The sequence below is a fragment of the Medicago sativa genome, chromosome 5 (genome assembly GCF_051527215.1).
Source record: "Medicago sativa cultivar Bolivia chromosome 5, Bolivia_mono, whole genome shotgun sequence".
Lineage (NCBI taxonomy): Eukaryota > Viridiplantae > Streptophyta > Magnoliopsida > Fabales > Fabaceae > Medicago > Medicago sativa.
Window position 1 is genome coordinate 76,657,174 of NC_140753.1, and position 13,167 is coordinate 76,670,340.

Consider the following 13,167-nt stretch of genomic DNA (forward strand, 5'->3'; position numbering starts at 1 on the left):
ACTTAAACATTTGTGTTTAACCAAGTTGTTTGGCTCCGGTGGCAAGGAGCTCCTTCCAAGGACGTATCCGGGGAATACTACCGGGTTCGATTCCCAGGGGAACAACACTTGGCCAGTGTGCATGCCTCTACGCATGAGTCAGATTAGTCGTCCACCTTTGGCGGATCAAAAACCTGTGCGAAAGCAAAAAAAATAAACATTTGTGTTTGCTTTCTACGTATTAAAATAAAATTTTTGATTTAAGAAGTTGAAATACAGAATGGAATATGGCGTGGGTTGTGACTGCTATATTGTTGCGATAGATGGATCTAGATTATCTAATGCGAAGAAACATAACAATTAAGAACAATAAATTTGTAATTTTATTTGAGGCATGTCAATCATTAAATATGAGTATCATATTCGATAAGTATTTGAATATTGATTCATTAAGTTGTGAGAGTCTAACTTCTTCCATTAGGCACTCCCACTATGACACAAATTAATACGATGCTTATAAAGATGAGTGTTTTTATAGACACCCTCTCTCTCCTATTACTTTTTTTTTTTTTGAAGGACTCTCCTATTACTTATGAGTCTCACATGTACAATTAATTCTATTTTTATCTATTCAATTGTTGTATTATTTTAATATTAAAAGGTAAATTATATATTATTTGCAAGAGTAATATTTAATCGATCAATATTAAATTTTCAACAAAAAGTTTTTTTAAACAACAAATAATTTGCCTATCTGAATGGAAAAAAAAAACAAAACAAACATACAGTGATTGGATTTAAACAAAACAACAAATAATTTACCATCATTTATTTTATGTTGTTTTTTCAAGTTTTTACTTTTTTTATAATTTATAATTAAATTACTTCAATATTTTAAAATTAAATAATTATGAATGAATATAAATTATTGTTAAAATTTAATGATATAGAGTTATTGCAGGGACCCAATTAATAATTATTTTGAGGTGCTGAGTTGGAGAGACGGGATGCTTGTTAAGTATTAATTATAAAACGAATGACGTGTACAGAAGGGACCCGTTTAAGCACCCCAAATGGAGTGTTGCATTGTGGATGGTCTTAGACTCCTCCCTATTAGGGCAAGAGCTTTTTAAAAACAAAAGTTTAGTTTAATTACTAACATATGTTAAAAATAATATTTAAAGATTTAAGTTAGGAAAATATATTTAAAGCGAAAAAAGATTCGGAAGTCTAATATTCGGCTTAAAAATTTGGGGGTCTAAAGCCCTTGTTTTAGTGGCAGCCCCCTTAGACCGGCCCTCCATGTCATCTAAATTGAAGGTCAAAACAATAGGAGATCAATTGTCTGAATTTTTTAATATAAGGGATTTGGAGAAAAAACAGGGGATCAAAACTTTCCATATAATGAAGTAGAGGATCAAGTTATACCTATAAATTAATTTACCTATAATGATGTTATATTGTTAGTATCATCGCCTATTAAAATGCTATTTCATGGAGCAAAAATTTATATTATATTTGTTATGATGTCATAGAAAAAGATAAACAAGATTTGTTTTAAATATTATATCTATGATTTTTTATTTATAATTTACACGCGTTAGCGCAATAAAAATAGCACACATAAGAGCACGAGAGTGACCGTCAGAACGGTATTAATAATAACATTTTGATTTGGTCAAAAAATAATAATTCACACGTATATTATATATATTGTTAATAATTTTTAACGGTGATAATGTAGTAATTATATATAAATATGCAGTTTGGAATCTATATTAGTAAATAAAAATGAAAATCTATATTGTAGACAATTTTTAAGATTTATGTTTGAGTTTGAAAAAATATTAAAAATATAAAACTTTCGTTTTAAATTTTTAGTCGCAACTCAATCATCACTTCATAGAATGGCTTGAATAACATAACAATTAGGTCCATTATGTTTACCCTTCCTAATAATTTAAGCTGTTAGCCGAAAAGACATACATAAGAATTAAGGTTTAGTTTCTTGTTAAGCAATAATAATTAAGGTTTAGTTGATGCCTAATTAGTCGAACAAAGGTCAATCGAGTGAAAGATAGTTGAATACAAATGAGTTGAATATGTCTCAAGTCCAAACAATTTCACGATTGTTGTGGAGGTGTCAGAATCAAAGGCACAAATGGAGTTGCTAATCCAACCTCAAGGATTTGAAGTGTGTTGGCTATAAATATTTTTATTAGGTGTGTCTAATATGAAAAATATTTGGGCACCCACACAAATACAAAATTAAATAGAAATTAGGTTGTCACTACATTTAACAGAAAATATTTGGACGGTTTCCTTTTCCCGTACATTGAGAAAAGGTAATGAATATGTCGATTGACTTGCTAAATATGAGGCTGACAACATTGACACACTGAAGATATGGACTTCTCCTCTTTCACAAGTGAATTTTATCTTATAAGTTGACTCCTGTGAAATTTTTAGAGATCAAGTTGCTTAATCTTATGCTTTTTTGTGTTTTTCCACGGATAAAAAAAATCATTTGCTCAAACGCTTGTCATCATATAAAACTTCCTACCATTTAATCCTTTTTTCTTTTTATTTTTTATTTGTGAGTACCCGAATTTTTGAAAGGAGAAATTCATTGCTTCTCAATATCAATCAAAGAAGAAATACATGACGGTACATTATCATAAACATGAGAGCTAGCATGAGATGGAACTATCTTAGCTAATTCATAAGCGACCCCATTGGCTTGCCTCCTATTGAACTCGACATGAGAGACCCGAACATTTTTCATATGGGATTGTGTCCGATTAAGTATTTCTCATATTTTTACCCCCTCGTTATATTTGGTCTATAAATACCAGCTTTGTCTATAAATATCCTTGTAAATACCATTTTCAACACACAATGAAACTGTCATCTTTACTTGCATTTATCTTTCTGCTTTACATTTACTTATGTTTTCTTTAGTTTAATAATTCACCAAAACCCAAACAATCCAGGCTTCACACTCTTTTCTGAAAGAGTTAATAAACCAACAACTAAGGGACATAATTCCTTCCTTAATTCACTTTTAAGATCTATTAGTCATAACAACTAATTTTCAAGTTTAACAAAAAAAAAATGGTGATTCTTTTCTTTGCTTAAAAATATAATAATCACATACATCCATCAAATAAAAATATATTCAAATTGTAGAAAACGTCGTGAATGGACACAACCAACAAGGCTCCTCTCCCACGTAAAAACAGTAACGAAATTGGCACAATGCACCTTTTTCAACCGTGCACAATATTGATCACTGTATGTGTCATGTTCTGTACTTCTGTTCAATGTGACTTTTGAAATTGTATAATTTTCAACATCATATACTACAAACAATGCAACTCCAACGTCTCAAACACAAGAGTAATGATATTTTGACATCCATTTGATGACAACTTTGTTGACAACCTTGTTTTTCTCACTTCTTATTGGTCAAAAACAATTGAGAGAGAAAAAGGAAGAGAGAGGATAACAACATCATGTGAGTATGAGAGAGAAAGTTGTCCAAAAATTGTCAAAAAGTGATTGTCAAAATATCATTTCTCCAAACACAAATGATACATGCAGAACACTACTTGACTAGTTGACTTGCATGGCATCAATAATTGCCTTTGTACTTTGCAGTTTGTAATTTTAGTCCACGCAATCTCAAAATATCTTTGAATATACCAAGAGCTAAATAAATGTGTTCATATTGGAGAGGATTATGCCATGTCACATCACATGGGGTCAAGTTCAATCTTAACCCTTTGGTTTGTTAGAGGAGAGAAAAATTAACCTTGATTTGTATTTATTTATTTTTTTACAAGAACCCTTGATTTGTTAGGGGAAAAAAAAGGAGAAAGAGATTTAAATAAAAAAATGAATTTTTTTTGGATTTAATGGTTGAGATCTCTACACTTAATTTCTATCAAAAACAATAGTATATTTCTAATACATAAACACAAATGTATTATTAGATTAGTTTATATTCGAACAAGTGCAGCTGAAGTTTAGCGAAAGAGGTTACAATATAACGAATAAATGTTCGAATCTCGACATAAAGAAGTACCTATAGTTAGCGTTTTATTTGAAAGAATTTATATTTAGTACGGGAGAGTTTGTGTTTGAGAGTGCTTCAAAATAAAATTATATTCAAATCTATTATGTTTGATTTTTTTTTTTTAAGTAACTACGATTCTACTCAATCATAGTATAAAAGGATTTAAAAGCTAATTCAGTCTTCGTTAACGTTGTTTTAGAATACAACTATAATGTGGATATATCTGTGAATGTTTGTGCAATGAGAATGATAAAACACATCAACTAAATTACTACTTTTTAATTCTTAATCGAAATCTTTAGATATCCTTAAATAGTTACTAATAAGCAAAAAATGAATTAACTTCCATGATTTGGTTTAGTGGTAAAAAGCAGGATCGATCTAGAGTTTTACTAATCTTAGATATAATATGAGAAAATGACCCCTTACATAATACATCATAACATTTTTTAGCTCATTGTTTTGTTTTTATTAGCACTTCAATTCGTTTTTTTTTTTGTTGCTTTTCACTAGCAAGTAATTGTTTTTTAGCTCACTGTAGTGTTTATTAGCTCTTCATAACATTTTTTATCCCAGTATTTTGGATAATAAATATCACTGATATTTTTAATATTAGTGAGGCAAATTAGTAGGAACAAAGGACCCAAAAAATATCTTAATTTCTTCGATAATAATTTTTTTGGCACATTATTAAGAATAGCCAAAAAAAATTTATAAGGAGGGTGTATATAGAAATCTTTGTGATTTACAGGGGTATATATAGCAAAACGCGCTAAAAGGGCCATAATCATTACAAGAGTTCGGCACAGCCCTTCAAAATGTCAATGTTTGAGGTCTGTCGATGACTTTGCTATATATACCCCCATAAATAAAATATTTCTATATATAGCCCCTCTTTAAAAAAAAAAAAAATTGGACCCTCTACTGGCATTGACCCTAGACCGTCGCACCCCCGACCTATGCCTAGGGCCGGCCCTGGTAAAAAGATATGTCTTGCATTAGGAAGTTTCAGATTCGAGTTTCGCTAGTATTCCTTAAAGCAAATGTATATAATACCCCTTGAAGGAAGTAAATGTAAATACGTGTTTTTTAAGCTCAAATATTTTCCTTCCCTTGAATCGGGACATCTTTTCCTCAACCTATGACTTTTTTAGCAAAAACACAAGAAAAAGATTAAAAACTTCACATGTATAAAGAAAAGTACCTTTTTTTAGAGATGTATAAAGAAAAATACTATTAACTTGTTATTTTTTGTTGTTGATGAGATTAACTTGTTATTTATTATATTCTTTCCAACACGCTAAGGTACATATTATTGGTTAAAATTCATTTATATTCCACTACATTAATGTGGGGCCCTTATATATATTTTAGTAGGATCTAATCATATTTTAATCAATAATACCAGATCTATGGACTGTAGACATGGCAACAAAACCCATACTCATGGGTATCCGCTCGAACCAAACCCAATTTAACGGGTTTTCTTCGCTTTGACTGGGTTTGAGTATGGGTATGGGTTTTCCCCGACTTCAAAACACGGGTGCAAGACGGGTAACGGGGATATAGGTATCCCCCCTGAACCCATACCCAAACTCGTCCCGAATGTAGAAAATCAATTTATTACCCTTTTATATAAATAGAAATTCAAACCCTAAATCATTTCACTCATACAATTAGAGTTTCAGTCTTTCGGATGACACTCACTTATCATAATTCTATGTTTTCTCCTTCCATATCTCACACTCTTGGCCTCTCCCTTCTGAATCACCATAGTCATTGATCGTCATCATCTCTTTGCTGAATAATGTTTTACAACATTACGCTCGGGTCTAAAAAATATTTTTATTTTTATTAAAAAAAATCCATTATGGGGATGGGGATGATCTGGGGATACCCGAACTTTTTGGGGACGGGGATGAGATTCGATTTCTCATCCCCGCTGGGTAGGGTAACGGGTAAATATATGAGAATAGGGTATGGGGACGAGGAAGGTAAAACCCGTCCCCACCCCGCCACATTGTCATGCCTAATGTACTGAAATCATTTTCCTTAAAAAAGAAAACATATGTTGAAGAGTGTATTAGTTGACACATACTCTTTGTAGTGGAATGATACTTGTTGACCTATACCATTAATAAGAAAATTGCTTTTCTCATATAAGAAATTGTTTAAAAACACGAAAAATATGTTTTTGTCTATCGCTCAATCTTTTCAGCAATAGTTAATTGTCCTTCAACATATAGAACTTAAAAAAAGAACATTAACGGTAGTTAACTCTTGTGGACAGGGGCGGATCTGAGCAGGGCAGGGTGTGGCAATAGCCACACCAGCCCAGCCCATACCCATTTTTTTTTTTATACAAAGCCTATCTTAAGTTATATATATTCTCTATTCCGTGATATTATTTGCAGCTTTGGCTTGGTGGCGTGGGTTGAATGAGTTTTTTAGTGTAGACTTGGATGTCCCAGGTTCAACTCACACTTCTCACTTTCTTCACTTTCTGCATTTTTTTCTTAATTTCTGCATTTTTTTCTTAATTTTCTTATTTTCTTAATTTTTTCAAGTTGCTTGCAATTTTCTTAATTTTTTCAGATTTTTCAGATAATAATATAAACAACATAAATTATATATGAATATATATTAAGATTTTGCAACTTATGTCATGCATTATCTAATCTCTCTCTCTCTCTCTCTCTCTCTCTCTCTCTCTCTCTCTCTCTCTCTCTCTCTCTCTCTCTCTCTCTCTCTCTATATATATATATATATATATATATATATATAAAGGGGAGATTCATTTTTAGATTGAGATTTTCTACTCCGAATTTAACAATCATTTAAATTATTATATCATTTTTATGATGTCATTTAAATTATAATTAAAAAGTTAAGTTCACTAAAATATAAACAACTTTACTACATAAGGAACAAAATAATTGACGATTCGTTATGATTGATACAAATGTTATTATTTGTATAATTTATTTCATCAAAATTTTAGTCTTACTTTTTTCAAAAAAAATTAGCCCCACTAATAATTTAATCTCAGATCCGCCCTGCTTGTGGAGTATGAAAATTGCAATGACCATGATAACTATGTTTTTTACTTCTGAAACAATAACTACACAAGTATTAGGCGCCGTTTCCGGTAGGAGATTTAAATAGGTCTCCTACGATAGGAGACATTATAAAAAGCTAATTTTTTTTTATACAACAAAAATGAACTGTGTAACCATTAGATTGATGAAGAACACCGATCTTACTATAATCCTTCCACACTATAATTTTTTTCACTTTCTTCAACCTCTCAACTGAAACAATCCAGCAACAAAAACGCACTTTCTTTCTCTACTATCTTTCACCGCCGGCAAAATTCTCCTTCCCACCCTCTGTCACTTTCTTCCACCTCTCCCTCCCTTTCCCTTTCCCTCACCGCCGTCCTGTCCAAATATCAGATTCGCCATCGTAATATTTCTTTGTTTTGGGTAGATCTGAGAGCGAGAAAAAGAGGTGGAGGGAGGCAAAGACAGTGAGGGACGGCGGCAGCAGACGACGGCTATGAGAGGGACGGCGGCGGCAGATCTGTTACTCACAAGTCACAAGTGAGAAATTTCAGATCTGTTGCATAGGTTTTGTAAAACTCAGGGCAAATTAATGCAATTTATTTCAATAAATATTAAAAAAGGATGTTTACTTGTGTGTTTATATGTGCATAATATCCAGAAAATTTCAGAACAAATAGTTACAGATACGGAAGAAATATTATAGTTATTAGACATTTACATGGTAAAGAAACATGCTTTATTTCCTCCCTATTGACTTATGCATGAGCAGTTGAGAGGTTGATGGTGATGGTCGTGGGCAGTAAGCAGAAACATAAGAGGGGAAGAGAGAAAGATGAGTGTAAAAATAATCTAGTGTTAAAGAGAGTATGATAATACCATGTTCTTTAAAAAAATTCAAATACATCTAATGGTTAATATCTATTTTGCAAAAAAAAAAAAAAAAGTCCAAGTCTCTTACGGTAGGAGACCTAAAGAGGTCTCCCACGGTAGCCTTTGCCCAAGTATTAAGGGTGCAGGGAGAGAGACTTTAACTTTACTTCTGTGCCGGGCATAAGTTGTACCAATAAAGTTTCACGTGTTAGACATGTCTCACGAGATAGTCTTGTTTGAGCATATACATTTGGACACATCATTTAAACACACACATCAAAATGCATTTTACTTAATTCTTTAAAAAGTAAATATTATTTAATTATTCTCTCTTTCTCCTTTTTCTCATTATTGTATGTGTTGGGTATATGTCCAAATAAGTATGGATCTAAACAATAATTTGCTCAACAATTCAAAATCCACCGAGGAAAAGAATAACAAATGACAGCATACTACCTACTTTACCCACAACATGTGATATCTTCCTACTTTATAATTTTTGAAGTGTTATAAAATCCTGTTTTATACTATCTAAACTTTTGACCCGTGCGACGCACAGGTCTTGTCGACTATAAAAACCAATGAATAATCTTTGACTCGTAAGATTATGGGTCGATCAATAAACACAAATTAGATTATTAGAGATACAATATTACAAGCCTTACTTTCTTCAAAGAAAAAAAATCAAATTAGCCTTACTATTTCCTTCAATGACACTTGAATCTTATCAAATTTTACATTTTAGTTTTGAAAAACTAATCAATTAAAGACTGTTATTTTATTTTTATCATAATATATTATTGGGGGGATTATCTTCTCATTTTTTTAAAAAAAATTATGAAGAAAAAAGATAAAACGAATACAATATTATATTGTTGCACGGGTCAATTTAGAAAATTGTCTCGCCTATACAAGCACTAACGTGTTCGTCTTTATGCTATTATCATAAAAATATTTGAATGTGTAAATTTTTCTTGATTATTTAAAAAAGTAAGTTATTTGATTGATAATGAAGGATAAAATGGTAAAATAAAGTATACGAAAGTGAAAGAAAAGTTTTACCAAAAATTAGTATTTCTTTATTCCCTTGTTATAATTTGCTACCAAATGACTACAACCGACAAAGAAAAACATTATTGAAAGTGTTTTATTTTGTTCACAGTCCTTTTCTTTTCTTTTGTTTTTCCTTTGTCATTCCAACAAAAAAAACTTGGCAAGTGTTTGCATATATTTTTGAGAAATACGTTGGTCACAACCTGAAACACACATATAATGATGATTTTGGACACATATAAAAAATTATACATCATTTAATTATTATAAATATATTATTTAACTTTTTATTTCCTCAAATATTTTTTTTAAAATTTTCAACTTTATTCCTTTTATATGTGTGTCTATATGGTGTGTCTAAATCATATGCAGTATGAAATCCTCTCTATTTTTTTTTTTTTGTCAAATAACAGTTATTGGTAACATGGAAAAAAATAGTTTGATTTTGATAAGAATAAAAAATATTTGGACCCGCTCATATAAAGGGCAAAAAATAAAAACAAAAGTAATTGCATTACATGAATTAACATCATTTAATTTTTTTTATTATTATTTAGAGCACCAAAATATTTTTGATTTGAAGTTATATCCGTGAAAAACTTGTTGCAATTCTACGTACACTAAATGGAAAATGTCTATTTATCAATATGACTCGTGTGGCAGTGACATTTGACTACATGACATGCACATTAGCAATTACATACTGTCTAAAGTTCAACATTTGACGAAAATCTTCAAAGTATGGATTGAGTCTTTTGTGTTCTATTTGACAACATCGTTGTCTAAAACTTCGTCTAACAATTAATAAGTCGTTTATCTAATATTTCTAGTTCTAACAAGTGTTGTCAATCGATATATACCATAAGATTAACGTACTTATTATCTTGTTGTTTGTCAAACATGTTAGAAGAATGTACTTCTAGCTAATATGAAGTGAAATTTTGATTTACTTGTTTGTTAGAGCCGGCCTAAGCAACGGTAATACATATGAGATGAAAATGAAAGATTCAACATTACACTTAATTACAATCATACAAAGTTAAGTTTTAGCCGTTTCAAAATATTTTCTATCAATAATCAAGACAATGGCACAACGCCATTAACACAGATGGCTACAGCTACAAATGCTTCTATGAAATATTAATTTATTGCTCAAAAATATTAATTTACTAGAAACTAATGAATGGTTCTATGAAATTTATTTTACTTTACTTAAAGTTGAATAAATACAAAAGATGGATAGTAGTAGTGTTTATGTTCTATATCGAGTAAAACTATCAAATTTGAAAATTTATGGCGTTCTATTTATAGGTGGGGACCCACTAAAACAATCATCCAGGAGCTTGGATTTGTAACTTTTCTTGGTTAATCTTGTTCAAAAAAACTTTTTTGGGTTAATTGGACGATATGGTTTATGATTTATTGTTGATGCCAATTATGTCAAAAAAAAACTTTTCTTGGTTAATTGGACGATATGGTTCATGATTTATTTTTGATGCCAATTAAATGTAGTCAAATTGATATATTTAAATAAATGTAAATAATTTATTTTTTCTTTTTGGATTACAAGAGGCTCATGCTGAAAGAAAAATCAAATACCACTTATACCACTTCACATGCCAATGTTCATACATAATAAATGAAAAAATATCCTTCACATGCCACTCACATTCACCGATACATCCGCACACACATTAACTTCTCTATAAAAGTGATAGAACCTTCCCATCTAAACTTAGCATCCTTCTAATATTTTGTAAGAGACTCTTGAACTCCCTTCACTAGAGGATATAGATGTATCCACCACCACATAATCTATATGTAGCTGAGCTCCAATTTCTAAATAGTACAAGAGAACGGACCAACTTCAAAAACACCTTATAATTCTACCACATACGTAAATAATAGTAATTCTTAAAAATTAGTCAATTACATTAAGAAATTAGTGTATTCATAATTGTTTCTTAATTACTTCAAATAAGTTAATTTTTTTTCATTAGAGCACATGTTAATAAAGTAAAGGTAAAAGTTTTTTTTTGGAATACGTGCATTGAATCCCTAAAAAATATAAGAATGATTTTTTTAGTACAAAATTTCTATTTGTAGATTTCTTAACATGTGCTCTTAAGATACATGTTAGCAGGTTTCTAAGTTAGAAATATAGAAATGACTACATGTAGGAATAAACTATATCATTTCCTTTTGGATTTGTTTTGAGTCGGCAGTGAAACATATGGTTTTTATTTTTACTGGGCTAAACCACCACTCCGATTAGAGATTTTAGGAATCAAACTTGAGTTTTTTTTTTCTTTCCAAATGGTGAGTCATATTGCCAATTGTTGGATTTTAAATGTGAGTGGTTAAATACCACATCGTTTATGAAGGAGTAAAATGTTGGATTTACAAAAGAGGTGACCCATTAACCTAATGCCTTAAGGTTTTTGGATGGAGATATAGCGTCTTCCTCTTATGACTCTGGAACATTGGAGCCGTTATTGCTCTCGTCGAAAGAGATGATCTTTTCCCCTAGACATCGGTCATCTAACAAGGCAAACTCACCCACTAATGTAGTTTTCCTAAAAGCTAGGAATGCGTCTTTATTGACATCATCGTCTTGAATATTATTTTTTTGTGTTAACAATTCTTTAAAAGTTTTATAACAAAATAGTTCAGGCCAAAAAACAAAATAGCCAAATGGTACAAACTTTAGAAACATGGTTGCAGCATAACTTTACTCACATTTGTTTTTGGGTCGTCATACAATGATACAAGATGCTACAAGACATGTCTCCGCGGCTGAAGGAATAAACGAGGAAAAGAAAAAGATTAAAGAAAAGCACACAAACTCTACTGAGATATAGTTTTGTATTAGGAAAGATATGATGCGAGGAGTAGATTTTGTCTTAATTTTCTTATGCCTTAACATATCATCATTTTTCTGTTTTGTATTGTAATTGTGATATAGTGCATTTTTTAACAGCATCAATGCAGACAAATTTTACTCATCTTCTATAAAAAGTTGTAAAAGACGTACACTACCATGTGCTATACAAGTGGACCAAAACAAAATATTAGACAAAGTTTCAATAATCCAAAAACAAATAGATTTACGAATTACTGTGCATATGGTGTTAATTTGGTAGAGATGTTGGATTATACATACAATTTGAAATGTTTTAGCCAAAAAAGATACATGGTTGACCAAAAGCCTTATTTTACCTTGAAAAATATTTCTATATATGACCCAAGACTAAATTTTTGTGACGTGTATTAGTACATCACACATTCATCATCATACTCTAGCATGCCTAGAGTAGAACAACAAATTTGGAACCCTATTTGGTACATAATTTATTTTTGACTAAATATTGTATATTTTCGCTCTCAATCATATAAAAGAAAATATAATTATTTCATTTCCTCTTTTCATCTTGATCTGCTTTGCTTAAGTAATAAAACTCAAGTTATTACTTCTCACAAAACTCTAATGGGTAGACTTAACTAGAGGAAGATAGAATAAAAGCATTAAGCATCCACCAACAAAATGAGTAAGTCTTGACTTAGAGTTTTTTGACTTAATGAAAACAGTTTTGTTTATTTATTTTAAATTGAAAACTAATTTTTTTTCAAAAATAGTTTGGTTAACTTGGGAGTTGGGTTACTAGTTTAAACTATGGATTAAAGGAGTTGGAAGACCTAGATTTAAACCATTGTGAAGGAAAAAAAATACTAACTTAACAACTAAATAACATAAGTTTAATAAACTTCGGTCAAAAAAAAAACATAAGTTTAATAAACTATTTTACAATAGAAAGACCTAACTAGAGGAAGACTTAACTGCTCCTTTGGATGGAATTTTTGAATAGGACTGTACGTACATATAACATGTGCCCTTTTTTGGCAAAAAAAAAAAAAAAGTGCCCTTATGCCAACGAAAATACGACTACGTATTTTAAAAATTACAAATATGTGATGTGAATATAAATGGTGTGACTAAATAGCTCTGTCCATGTATAAAACATCCACATGAAACATTTTGTTTTTTTGTTTTTTTTTTCAAACAACCAAATTAGCATATTTAAATTGACACCTGGAGAGAATCAGACATAAGATCAAATATGA